Here is a 15,233-nt window from a genome sequence, read left to right on the forward strand (position 1 = left end):
ACCAAAGACCAGACCAAAGACCGGACCAAAGACCAGATCTAACACTGTGGAACCAGCTACTATGGACCAAACCAAAGACTATGGACCAAAAATTCTAAATATGTCACGTTAAATATAAAATCTAATATGTGATTTTGATTTAAAGGAAATAAGTTGGGAGATTCGCCGCTGTATCGAAACTGCTTCCCTAATCCGATTTTTTTTTTAAATTAAGAATTTCCAATGAGATCAGAAAAACCTACGGAGACGATGAAGGTCAAACCGCACTGATGTTCTGGAGGATGAAGGAGACACAATAATGTGATTTTAACTTATCCTGTTTTAGATTCGTCTTCATGATCCTGGTTTAAATACGTTTAGATTTTCATCGCCGCCGCTGTGAAACTATCAAAGATGAACTCGGTAAACTTTTCTAGAAACTGGATTTGTCGAGTTTTTGAGCATCACAAACCCCGATCTTCCAAGTCTGAGGTTTTGTGAAGAAAACAACGAACACAGAACACGAACCCACGAACTTTTGAGTATCGGAAAGTGGAAAGAAAAGTGACAGAGTTCATCTTTAACACCGGTAACCAACGTAATCCTGTGTATTATTTGACTTTGATCGGACCGTGATTGCGTACGTGTGTGTTTGTGTGTGTGAAGCATGAAGCACTTTATGAGGACTGCGGCGTCGGGACCTCGGGTGGGGGTCTCCTGTAGCACTGCACAGTTGTACTTCCAGCTTGTAGCAACGTAATTTACCGCAATGTGTAATTCTTGTTTTACCGTTGATTCATGTATGAAATGTTTTGAAATAAATAAATATGTTTATACGACTTTTTTCAGGTGCTCTTTAATAATTAATCACATTTATAACATTTATGAAATATAATAAAAACTAAAATAAAGAGCAGAGTTGTGAACCTTGGAGAAAATTCTTAAAAAAAAAAAAAAGGAGCTTGTAAAGTTCCTATATTACCCCAAAATTCACTCCTGTGAGCTTTAAGACATGTTATAATCAGTGTTTAACAGATTACATGTACCGGAGTAATCAGAGTACAAATTATGAGTAACTGTATTCAGTTACAGTTACTGTTTCAGTGAGTGGTAATTGGATTACAGTTACTTTGTTGAAATAAATGGATTACATGGCGCTATTTTCCTGTTTTCACATTTTGGGATAAACCAGGAGTAAAACAGGATTTAACAGGACCAAAACCAGGTCTAAACTAGATCTAAACCAGGTCTAAACCAGGACTAAAACCAGGTTTAAAGCAGGACTAAACCAGGACTAAAACCAGGTCTAAACCAGGACTAAACCAGGACTAAAACCAGGTTTAAAGCAGGACTAAAACCAGGACTAAACCAGGACTAAACCAGGACTAAAACCAGGTCTAAACTAGATCTAAACCAGGACTAAACCAGGACTAAAACCAGGACTAAACCAGGACTAAAACCAGGTCTAAACTAGATCTAAACCAGAACTAAAACCAGGTCTAAACCAGGACTAAACCAGGACTAAAACCAGGTCTAAACCAGGACTAAAACAGGACTAAAACCAGGTCTAAACTAGATCTAAATCAGGTCTAAACCAGGACTAAACCAGATCTAAATCAGGACTAAACCAGGACTAAAACCAGGTCTAAACCAGGACTAAACCAGGACTAAAACCAGATCTAAACTAGGACTAAAACCAGGTCTAAACCAGGACTAAAACAGGATTTAACAGAACTAAACGATGCTGCGTGGACGTGTCTCCTCTTCTTCTATCAATAATATTTTTAATTTGGTTCAGTAAAATCTGGGCTTTTTATTTTCTTTTAGCAGATAAAACATCTTACGTTGAGATTTCCTAGTCTTTGCTTCTCTACAGCAAATCAAGTAATCCAAAGTATTCAGATTACATTACTCACTTTAAATAATCTAATAGATTACATTACAAACTACATTTTGGGATATGTAATCTGTAATCTGTAGGTTAATACATTTTAAAAGTCACCTTCACAACACTGTTTATAATGTTGTTTCCTCCTCAAAAACAGACCTGGAGTTGAGTTTTGTTTGAGTAACACTTTATTATTAGTCCGTCTACATCTCCAGACTCAAAATGCTCTGTTCCACCTTGTGATGTCATGAATAGGGCTGGGGAGGGCGTTCTTTTTATGTTAGTTGAAGGACAAACGATCTTCATGTAAGGAGTATGAGAAGAAGTCTTTTCCTAAAGTTATGTTAAGGAATGTTTATGGATTTAAGTTAAGTTGTCACAGTTCACTTTTACGACCACAGCTGTTGCCCGACCATGTACTGATCACTGTGTTTGACATGAGCCTCACACCTGTCGTCCACCACCAGTCCTTAAAAACTGTCCTTTCCTGAGACTCGGCTCTGTCGTTGCATGTAGGCCGGAAGTGACAAACTCATTTTGGTCCGGGGGCCGTATCCAACGTACTTTGACCCTAAAGGGGCCGGATCAGAAAACTCACGTCATATAAACCCCAAAAATAACAATAAGTTCAAATATTTGTGCAGAGAAACGCAAATCTATTACAGAAATCTTTTTTAATCGATGAACTCTTTCTTTTACAAAATATTATAACAACCTGAAACATAACATGAACTTGTACGCAAATAAGAATAAGTCAATTTTTCTTGTAAAATCCTGCACTCGGCTCCACTTTTCTCATTTTTGACATTTTGCTGATGAGGGTGTCACGGTCAACAGTCAAAACGATCGTCCTTTAAGAGCGTTTGGAAAGAGACAAGTCTTCATTTGTGCTGCTCTGGTGGGAGGGGCCACGTACAGAGACGCTGGAGACGCTGCTGTGATAAATACCACAGAAAATTAACAATATTTTAATAGAAAATATAATTAAAATATTTTAGTAGAAAATCAGCCGAGGGCCAGATTAAAGGTCTTGCAGGGCCGGATCTGGTCCCCGAGCCATATGTTTGACACCCCTGGTCTAAGGTATCCCATAATGCTTTGCGATGTGATGTTAGTAAAATGTACAAATTAACAGCCGCTTGCACCGTAACCTGAATTAACCAATAGGCTTTTGTCGTGTCCTTGGGTAGTTCACTTAAAGGTTGTATGGAGGATTTTTTTTTGTTTCAAATTGTCAGTGATAGATTATAGATGCAGTAGCCTTGTAATTATGATCACCAAAAAAAAGAGAATAAAAATTCATCAACTCTGGACGTGGTGGGGCTAAACATTTGCCAATAGATAACGACACTGCCTCGTTATCTGTGAGCTGACAGGCTGTCAATCAAACTCCCTACGTTTCTAGTGTAACTGACTTGCCTGCGCCGCCGGTACGTGGTTTTCGTACGACTGTCATGCAGTCCACAGACGCAAGACGCACAGACGCTGTTTACTCCACCAACGCAACAGTTCTTTAGACCTATATCTTCCTCGCAGTTCGCACAAAGTTTGTTGCAATGACGACAAGAATCCAGGAGCAGTTCGCCGCAAAAGAAAGTCCGTTTTTGAGGTCGCTGAAAGAAGAAGACAAGAGGAAAAGCAACGAAGCCAAACTAAGGTGATTCTTGGAGATTCATTCCAGCGATGGCGCGACTGAAGCAGATGCAGGGTCTAAAGACTGACGCACTGGTCCACAAATTACTCCTGGACAGGAAACTTCTGCTTATTATGAAAACACACTTTATTTCCAAGAGTTAGACAAACGTTTTTCAGGACACGAATGCGATATCCTGTGTCTGAAAACATAATTTTCAATGCAAAGAAAGAGTCCGCTTGCTGCTGCGTGTTGTAGTAGTAGCAAGTTCATTTGCACGGAATCTCTGCCCCTCTGTGCTAGTGATGTTGAGATGAAGCCCCATGAAGCACTGAAGCGTTCCAGCCGTTTGCTCGACTCTTGAGCCGATGCTTCAAGGTGCTTCTTTTGCTCCACTGCGCCAACAAGTGTCCCCAAAAAAATGTGTAACAGGCAGAGTGACAATAGAACAATCAACATGATCATCGAGGTTCTGATGGAAAGATTTATACTGAATAAATGAACGATTAAATATATGAATGTTTGTGATTTCAACATAAAGTGTGAATGTATTAAACTGGAGTCTGTGTTCATGATATAAAGGTCGGGTTAAAAGAAAAAGTAGGAACAAATTGAAGATCAGGATGAAATGTGACTGTGCTCGTGTTACTACTTTACATCTGTGCTTATGCCACAATAAGGACGGCAAGATAGGGTCATTTTATTCATTTTTATTTAAAAATATCAATTTCTCCACAGTATTTGGACTTAGACGGTTTCTTTTTTATGGAGAATTTCCCCTGCTTTAAAAAAAATAAAAAAATAAAAATCTCAAATAGAATGTACCAAACTCGCAGTAACCCAAAACCACAAAATGTTTAGGGGGAATCCGTTGCGTTTCACTTGCCGCTGTTTCGAATCGCGCCAAATTCGCGAACCAACAGCGAGGCTTCGGACGTCATCATTTTTGGCTCCTCCCTCAAACGAAACAAGCCTCGATACACACTTCGCGGAAACACTCCCTTCATCACTCGACACAGGCTTCGAAGGACAAACAGTCGCTGGATTTCTCATTCCTTGGAAAATCCTCTATACAACCTTCAGTGCTCAGTCTATTATTGCCTGAGTGTTTGTGCATGAGAACAGCTTCATGGTTTCTTGCTCCAGTTTAGATTTGGAAAACAGTTTTGCACACATAAAAAAATAAATAAAAAATCATCCAAACTGCATACGCCGCCATTATACTGCGTTTTTACTTTTCCATCCACATATCTATCGCCCCTGGACCTGTCCTCCGTCGGCTGGTTCCTCTTACGCCAAAGATCGATTCCTCTTCTAAATCAGAACTAGTTGTCTTCACCCGATAACAAATCTTCGCGTCTCCTTCTGCACGTTGGATGTTTTTTGGGCCGGCGGCGCAGGAGCCGTGTGACTGTGAGAGCTCGTAATGAAGAGGGATTAGCAGTTAGTGCGCACTCTGACCCTGGATATGATTGCTTTCACGGGCGAAAGGTGACGAATGTGTGAACATGTGGAATAGTTTGTGCTGCAGAGAGGAAAAAGGCACGATCTGGACATTCAAACAAAGAGAGATGGTTCATACATCAAAACGTTGGATGAATATAGTCTGGGATTTATTGAATTGTTTTCTTTTTGCTTCATACTTTTAACTTTTATTAAATCTCTAAATCTTTTATTACAAGAAAACATCCTATCACTCATTCCATCGAGGTCATTGATTAAGATAGTCTTTCTGTTGTTTTACCTGTGACGCAACAATCCGGGGAAAATTCAAACATTTCTGAGTGCAACCTTGTACACAGGATTTTTAAAAAAGTCTTATTTCTAAGACTTTTCTCAGAATTAAACTCTAAGTCAAGCCATTTGTATTTTTGTACAGCATTTAAAAAGATGATTCAGAGTCATTCCAACCTCAGGTCCTTTGCACCATGAACCTTTACATTACATCTGTAGTCAACTGCTGCTGGGGCAAGGGTTGGGTGTAACTGACGACCAAATTGGGATAAATTCTGATGCAAACAGATGATAGAGGAAATGTGGGAACATATGGCCAAATTTTGAAAAGAAAAAAAAAATTTAAATAGAAATGAGAGAACATAAAGCTGTGGGAACAAAAACACATTCCTGGTGTACTAATTCCAAAAAGTATTTTTAATAGACCCTTCCTGTGTTTGTAAACAGAACGTTCCATTAGCTTCAATGCATTTTCAATGACATTGCAAACTATGAAAAAACGGAGCTGTTTTGGCAACTGACAACCACATGATCACAGGCTGGTGATATTAGAGCCTTGTTAGGAAACATTAGCATGTGCAGCATTTGCATAGATTATTAACATTAGTGATCAGCACTGAAATAAGCATACACGCTAACAACAACTAACTACTACAATACAAACATTTCTTAAAGTGAATATTATGCTGGGTCAGTTTGCATCAAACATGTAGTGGGCCACAACAGTTTAATTTGAGTTTTAGGTGGGTGGAGAATCCCTGAGATTGACAGGTGGATCGATGCAGCATCTGCAGTGATGCAGTCGCTGTATCTGACCGTTGTGGTGAAGAAGATTTACGGCTCAATTTATGTTCCTTCCCTCACCTGTGATCATGAGCTCTGGGTAATGACCGAAAGGACGAGATCATGGATACAAGCTGCCGAAGGGTGGGTGGGCGCTCCCTTAGCGACAGGGTGAGGAGCTCAGTCACACGGGAAGAGCTCAGAGTAGAGCCGCTGCTCAGGTCAAGAGGAGCAGTTGAGGCTCGGGCATCTGTTCCAGATGCCTCCTGGACGTCTCCCTCGGCAGGTGTTCATGTCCCACCGGGAGGAGGCCCTGGGGAAGACCCAGGAGACGCTGGAGGGACTATGTCTCTGGGCTCACATGGGAAAGCCTTGGGGTCCCCCCGGAGGAACAGGAGGAAGTGTCCAGGATGAAGGAAGTCTGGGAGTCCCTGCTTAGTCTGCAGCCCCTGCGACCCAGCCCTGGAGAAGCAAGAAGAAATTAGATGGATGGAATTTGACTTTTAATTCATCAAGCACCACAAGTCCTGCACACGTTAGGGGACTGGGGCTGTAAGTTGTATAAACTGACTGTTATTACTTGTTAGTGTAACAAACATGTAAACAAGAACCATTTGTCTGCGCTGTCTACATTCTAAACACTGGGTCTGTAGCCAATTAAAGTCACACGAATAAAATTAAAGTCACTGTGAGAGTATTGGTCCCCATAGTCCATGAGTGTGAATGAAGCAAAACACAAGTCCACGTATGTTTCTGATGATGGGACAACAATGTAACATTTGCATATAGTTAATCCTTAAAGTCAAAGTGTTTTTTTAGCCAACAGAGTATTTCACAAAGGACAAAGATTCTCTCCACATCTTGATTATTTTCCAAACGTTACCAGGCTCTTACAGTCGAAGTGTTCCCATATGTTTTGGTCTTAAATCGTGGTGTGTATGCGTGGAGCTGACATGATAACAGGCTGATGCTGGAGGTATTCTTTTGATGGGGTTTTGGCAGAGTCTTGTTTCACCTCTCTGACATATGTGCTGAGTGCATTCAGCTCATCTCTGCTCTACAGCTGAAACCAAACCTCCTCTTCTCTGTGTTAAGATTCTCAGAGTAAACAGCAGAACTGTCCTGAAACGTGCAAAGCAGAACATTTGAAATAAATAAAACAACAGATTTGTTTGTTCTTAGTTTGTTAGAGCTAATCCTGACAATTAGTTAATGTGTGCTGTCCATGGTTCTGAATTGAAAAAACACAAATAACCATAAACAAAATCATGAGAATCGCAACAATCGGCGTGCATCTGCTAACAAAACTACTGTAGCGCATTGTTCCACTTTGTGATGTACGCAGCAGACACAAACACAAAATGGCTTCTTTAAAAAAACATTAAACAGCCTCTCGAAGCTTTACTCTGCCCCTAAGCAATCTATAAATCCTCCAGAGCGGGTGGTGCTCGGTGGGTTGGGGCTCTGGAGCGATGACTGACAGCAGATTGACAAGCCACCACAATCCAACACGGCGCAGACCAGTGCGCTCCAGACTTTGAAAGCATAGATCTATAGTAAGAACTGGATAAGACATGCCCCTCTGTCCGCGACCGCAGAGTGATTTATGTGATTTATAACCACTCTGCAGCTCCGGCCTCGAAAGAATTCTCCCATAAAACACAATGCGTTTTTTGTGAAATCAAACTGCGTGTGTTTGGTTGACAGCACTGACAGCTTTCATGAAGGTCGGATTTTGTAGATATTCTTCTATATTTTTGCAATAGCCATCCATCATTTTCTCCCTCTTATCCAGGGCCGGGCTGCAGGGGCTGCAGTCTAAGCAGGGACTCCCAGACTTCCTCCACCCCGGACACTTCCTCCAGCTCCTCCGGGGAGACCATGAGGTGTTCCCAGACCAGCCCAGAGACATAGTCCCTCCAGTGTGTCCTGGTTCTTCCCCGACGCCTCCTCCCAGTGGGACATGCCCAGAAAACCTCCTGAGGGAGGCGCCCAAGAGGCATCCGGAACAGATGCCCGAGCCTCAGCTGCTCCTCTCAAGGCGGAGGAGCAGTAGCTCTACTTCGAGCTCCTCTCGTGTGACTAAGCTCCTCACCCTATCTCTAAAGGAGCGCCCAGCCACCCTGCGGAGGAAACTCATTTCAGCTACTTGCATCCATGATCTCATCCTTTCGGTCATTACCCAGAGCTCATGACCAGAGGTGAGGGGAGGAACGTAGATTGACGGTAAATCACAATGGTTAGATACAGCGACCGCATCACTGCCGACACTGCACCGATCCGCCTGTCAATCTCATGCTCCGTCCTCCCCTCACTCGTGAACAAGACCCCGAGATACTTGAACTCCTCCACTTGTGGCAGGGACTCTCCACCCACCCGGAGAGCGCAAGACATGTTTTTCCAGTCGAGAACCATGGCCTTGGATTTGGAGGAGCTCGGCTGCAAACCGCCCCAGTGCACATTGCAGGTACTGATTTGATGAAGCCAACAGGACAACATCATCTGCGAACAGCAGAGATGAGATCCTGTGGTCGCCAAACCGGACCCTCTCTGGCCCCTGACTGCGCCTAGAAATTCTGTCCATAAAACACTGAACAGAACCGGTGACAAAGGGCAGCCCTGGCGCAGTCCATTTTTACAATATGAACTTTAAATTTTTTTTACAACCGTCAAAGCACCTAAAAGTGAGCTTAGTAAGAGTTGTGCTTTGAGCCCGTGCTAGTTCCACTCTAGCAGCTCTCACTCTAATCAGGTCAAAAATGCATGTTTCTGATGTCACTCGTTGGGCAGTATTGGGCCAAAAATCAGGAAGTAAATGTGGAAGTAAAAATCTTTTCTGGGGTCATGTGTTAATGCACACAGAGAGGGGCTCCTCACGTGCCGCCCGTAGACGCCAGTGTCTGTGCTCGTCACGTAATAACCAGCATCTGACACATTGGCGGCCATTAGTCCAACACGAAAATGCAAATGTTCTGGCCGTAGTTGATCGTAAAGAGGCCGTTACAGACATGACTTTGACCCAAAAGTCAGATTTTTAACTAAACTAAAAAACACTAAAATGCCAAAATAAGGCCAGGGAGAAGTATACACCTCAATTTCAGACCCACTCACACAGATAATCAGTAGAAAAAAGTGATTTTGGTGTTTAGTGGCCCTTTAAAAAATGTAACATACGCAGTCCAACTTTGAAATCCACTGTGAAATCCAGCGTATTTGCTCGTTCTGGGAGGCTTTGTCCTGTTATGTCTTATTATTATTGTATTATTTTTAGTCCCTGTTCTAAATTTTCAGTGATTTCTCAGGTTTCCACTTGCTCAAACAAAGCTCAAACCGTATCAAACTCCACAGTGTATTTCTGTAAGAAGTGTTTATATTGGAGACCTGGACACGATGTTCAGAAAATCCCCGTAGTGTCCAGTGTGGGGATGGAGAGATACACGTGTTTTCATGGGCTGGGATATGGTGCAGTGGAGTTTCAGAAATCTCATCGCAGATTCTGGGCTTTAGTTGACTGTTAAAGGTCCTATATTATGCAAAATTGACTCTTGTGAGCTTTAAAGGTGCACGTTGTAACTTTTCAGGTTGGGGGTCTGCTACCGTGAAGATTTGCTTTGTCTATAATGTTCCACAAGTGTTATTTCATTTATTCAAATATGTGTTTTCAAAATACCTTCAAAAACATCAATTCTTACTGTGAGTCGGGTCACCACTTCTAAGATCTCACCTATAAAATGCGCTTGTGGCTTATTTCTATTTTAGATTCAAAATTTTAATGCCATACTTTGGAATATTGGAGGGAAAGCAACAACATCTCCAGAGTCATGTACCAGAAAAGTTGCACAGTGATGAAATGAATGAATGTTTATTCGGACTGTAATGCACAGAACATGCACAGAAAACATAAATACATTGATATAATAAAAAAAATAAATAAAATAAACACTGTATTTTTCAGACTATAAGTCGCACCAGCCAAAAAGTGCGTGATGAAGAAGAAAAAACATATATAAGTCACACTTTTTGGGAGAAATTTATTTTATAAAATCAGAGACCAGGAACAGACATTTCATCTTGAAAGTCAAGTTCTAGTAAAAACAATAGGCAAGGCAAGGCAAGGCAAGTTTATTTGTATGGCACAATTCGTACACAAAGTAATTCAAAGTGCTTTACAGAATAAGAAATACATTAAAATCATAATAAAAACAAATCAAAACATAAATAATCATGAAGATTAAAATTAAAAAAAGAGAGACATAAATTGGAGAGAAGAGTGCGGAATGAAAACCTTTCAGTTATTTGCACAGTTAAACAGAAATGTTTTGAGTCTGGATTTAAACAGCGTCACAGAAGAGTCTGTCTCACATGTTCAAACTGTTCCAGGTTTTAGCTGCATGAACCTGAAACTCTGACTCCCCTTGTTTAGTCGTGACTCTGGGCACCAGCAGGAGTTGGTCCCTGAGCTCCTCAGAGTGTGAGATGTTCATATGACACTAACATGTCACAGATGGACTTTGGTGCTCGGCATGGAGACACTTGTACAAGCAGAGCTGCTTTAAAGTCTCTGAGGCACAGGAAGCCAGTGCAGAGACCTGAGCACAGGACTTATGTGCTCGTACTTCCTGGTTCGAGTCAGGACCCGAGCTGCAGCGTTCTGGATGTTCTGCAGCTCACACAGCTCGTTTGGAGAGACCAGTGAGAGAACATTACAGTATCTAACCTACTGGAGACAAACACATGGATAAGTTTCTCCAAGTCTGAACAGAACAGAGAACAACAGACTGTTAATGTCACATATGAACAGTTCTTCAGATAAACTATAACATAAACAACAGAACAGAACAAGTTTAACAAACTCTCCATCTCACTTCAAATCATTAAATCCATTCAGTTCTTCATCCTCGGTGTCACTTCTGAGCAACTCCACGACCTCCGGAGGTAAACAGAGCGCCGCTTCCTCTTCTGTGTCGCTGTCGTCAGACTCAGCATCAGTTACAGTTAGAATTATTCAGAATTTGTTAGAATTATTAGAATTATTTTCTGAATCCCGACAGAATGGTTTCGGTGTCACTGAAGTTCAGGCTTTGTCCATCCATCCAGTGACTTCCAGGAAAGTTTCATGGTGCATCGTCCCGGTGTCACAAGTTTCTCACTCACTCTAAACTTTCTTTCTGCTGCTCGATTACCGTTTTCAGCTGAATATTTCACGACTTGCAGGCTTGTAATCTGCAAAATATGATTTTATTTTGGGGGCATTTGTGTTCAGTCTTCTCAGTGTCTTTATAAGTTTGTATAAATGTTGAATTTTTTGTGATACAGAAGTAATGGTGCGATCGACTGACATGATACAGACAGGACAGAGGCTCTTTCTGCAGGAGACATGCGCAGTAGAGCCAAGTGACAGTGGTACAGGAGGAACAGGAGCAACAGATACTGACACACAAGACTAGAGCCTCTCACCGCTTCACTGTGAAAATTTTAATATGTAAGTCACAGGATCATCCAAACCATGAAACAAGCGCGACTTATAATCCGAAAAACACAGTACTTCTTTTCTATAACAAAATGTAAAGAAAACAAACAAAAAAACAAGCAAAAAAAATATTCTGACACAAAACACAAGTTGAAATCTTTTATTTCCTGTATTTACAAACGTCTCACAGTGACTATAAACCGTTTCTGTTCACCATAAATAAGTCAAATTATTTTCCCAACATGCAACAAATTAAGAGACCAAATTATAATAAATATATGGAAATTTAAAGCAGAATTAAGGAACTATAGCAATAGAGCTCCCCCTGCAGCTCTGTTGTGATAATACAGACACAAAAGCTTTATAAGGCAGTTTAATCACATACAAAAAACACAAACACTCCCAAAATAACAACGTATGAAGACTTTTAAAGGGTCCATATTACACTATTTTCTCTGTTATCATGTTGTTTCCTCATCACAAACAGACTTGGAGTTGTGTTTTGTTTCATTCAAACACGAAAAACTCACAAACTCTGCATATTTAGCTTTTCTCTCAAACACTGTGTTCCACCTTGTGATGTCATGCGGTAATACAGGAAGTGCTCCAGTGTGTTTTAAAACTCCACACACCTTCACTAGAATCATTTCGGATTAGTTCAGCCCTGGAATTTCAAATCTCTACTGAACTAAAGGTAAAACGTAACTTGAAAACTACCACTTCATGACATCACAAGTTGGAACAGAGCATTTTGAGCTTTGGAGATGTAGACAGACTAATAATAAAGTTACTCAAACATGTGAATGAAACGAAACTCAATGTTTTTAAGGAGGAAACAACATTATAAGCTCACAAGAGTCAATTTTGTGTAATATAGGAGCTTTAATGAGGTAAAAAATGTTAATTAGGCTGTGTTCAGACTGCAGACTGAAGTGACACAAATCTGATATTTTCGCCCCTATGCGACCTGTATCTGATCTTTTAATGACACAGATCTGATTTTTTTCAAACGCGACCCAGGCCACTTGGATCTGTGGTCCTAAAACCAATACATATCTGATCTTTTGGCATGTGATTTCAGTCTGAACGGCCAGGTCACATTCATCCCACCTACACAAACGTTCTTCTCGTCAATGAAAATTGTGTGTGAACTCTGTGTCAGTGAAGCAGAGAAGCACATATCAAACCCACCGCTCTTGACTGCGACTCTGCACCTACACTTTCCTTTGTATGGACGTTGTTGCTGAAACTGCTTCTGGAATTTTACGGATGGGTATGTGGGCGGGTAGTCATTACTCACATGTGGGTCAGGATTAAACCAGGACTACACCAGGACTACACCAGGACTGATCTTGGACTTAAGAGAGAGAGAGAACCCCAAGCCCACGGAACAGGGTGTCTGCAAAGCGAGATCTGGTGACACCTGGTCTTACTTTCATGTGGCACAGAGCTCAGTGCCGGTCCTTTCACCTGTGGTCACCCGACAGTGTACGTGGGCGCACCTCTGAGCCAGTTCCGACAGTGAGTCCTGGTTCAGTTCTGGTTTAGTCCTAGTTCAGTCCTCCTGGTTCAACCCTAGAATCAGTCCTGGGTTAGTCCTGGTTCAGTCCGTGGCGTGATTTTGTGCTCAGTAAAAAAAGCCTGTGAATTGATGACAGTCGAGTCGCGTCTGTGAATTCGTATTTGTGCTGAAGAAAGAGTAAACGTTTCATTTCATTTTGTGACTATAATTCTTGAAGTCGTAACTTTTCAATTCGTATTCTGATGGATTCTTCAGTTAGAAAGCTTTTAATTTGTATGTGATTTATTAAGGGCACAGGCATTGGGTGGCATGTTAACAGGTTCGGGCGGATGCGGATTTAACTTTGATAAAATCACAGGTGCGGATATGAAGGTAAATATGTTGCAAAATGAGAGAGCGTGTAAACTTGATTTGAGAACTTGTAAAATATAATGTGAGAATGTGTAGAACAAAACTTTGAACTTGTAATTACCTATTTTCATCTACTTGTGTGTTGAATGTGCAGTCAATGTGCAGTGAAAAAAAAAACGTGCTTGAAAAAAATTTGTGCACTTGCGGACTGAAATTTTCACTTGTGAAAAATATTTACACACACAGGAGAAAAATATGAATACATGTGTAGATTGATATTTGTATGAACAGAGTGACATCTGCATCCATTATGGCAGATACAACCACAACTCAGCGACTGCAACTTCTCAGATGTGTCCCAGCAGGTTCAAATCTGCGCGCCTTGACTTTTGCAGCACATTTTGCGATGTGCATGTGGCAAAACTGATTTGCACTTGTAGAGAGCTGGGGGAGGAGGGGGGAGGGGAAGGAGGAGGAGTTGACCAGTCAGAAAGCGGGAAGATGAAGACTCCATGTATCATTCGTTTTTCAAAATAAAACCAAAAATAACAAAACAAAAAGACAACTATTTTCGTCATTATTTGTCATCAAAACCAAAATGAAAAAAACAAAAACGAATAATGGCCGAAATTTCCCGTTTAAACTGCGATGCCGTACTAATTCACCATATGCGGATCTCCAATAATGGGCCCGAGCAGGACTCTATGTTGCTGCCACTGCCCCACAAAACACCACGGCCAAAAACCTCGTCCTTCTCCTTCTCAATCTCCTCCTTGAAACAAATAAGCTGCACATGTTCTGGCTCCGATACAACAGCAACTTTAAAATGTCCAGGTGCTCAATGCTCGCGTCCATGTTTAGGCGACTTCTGTAAACACTGAGGACGCTCGACACTTTTAAAGTTCACACTGGAGATCACATACAAGTCGCATTTAATTGGAAACGTGAACGACCTCGCAAAAAAATCTGATTTCACCAAAAAATCCGAATTGAGCGTTAAGCCCTGCAGTCTGAACGTAGCCATAATTCTGTTTTGATTCTCATATTATACAACTTAAAATAATGTTCCAAAATGTGCTGGCAGTTTGAAAATATAAAATAGTACTGTGGCTTTCAACGTGACGCCAACATAGAAGATTTGCGGTGAGATCGAAACCTCATATTTAACTCAAATTTAACTCAAAATCTCACTGATGCCCTTCTGATACTGAACACTTACAACATTCTTTTGACCATTAAAACACAAAAGCTGCTTCGTATTTCCACCACGTCTCCCCGTAGACATTTTACTATTGTTTTCTTCACAATGTGTTGGACTGTAAACCTTTGAAACCTCTTTGTTTTGACTGTCCACTGTGTCCGTGTCGTCTTCGTGTGTGTATAATCGTGTGTGTTTAGTCTTTACTGCGCCCCCTGCTGGTTCACGGCCTCCCCGCGGCGTTGGTCGGGTGCAGCTCTGTCTCTCCTGGGCTTCTCGCTGGGTTCTCGCTGGGTTATGGTCTGCTTCCACTTTGGGTTACACTTTTGGACTCTTCCGGCTTCGAAGTGAAGACGGGCTGGAAAAGAAGAACAAATTATATAACTTCTTTTTCTCATGATATGATTGAATGTCACAGGAGGAGTTTCTCAGACTATAGACTGTATAAAAAAGTGGACTTAAGTGAATTTGGCTCACACTGCTATAGGAGTTATAGGATGAATTTGGAGATGAGTTTGGAATAGGAATTAGTGGGTTAACTATGTCCATTTACAGTCTAAGGCCGTGTCTCATTTCTCTTTCCTCGCTTCCTTCTCCTTGATTCCTCTCCTCGATCCTGCAGGAAATGGGTGAGGAAGTCACACCCACGGAGGAAACAAAGCGAGGAGAGAGGAT

This window comes from Boleophthalmus pectinirostris, unplaced genomic scaffold (genome assembly GCF_026225935.1).
Source record: "Boleophthalmus pectinirostris isolate CB_2022bp ecotype Guang Dong unplaced genomic scaffold, ASM2622593v1 HiC_scaffold_3, whole genome shotgun sequence".
NCBI lineage: Eukaryota > Metazoa > Chordata > Actinopteri > Gobiiformes > Gobiidae > Boleophthalmus > Boleophthalmus pectinirostris.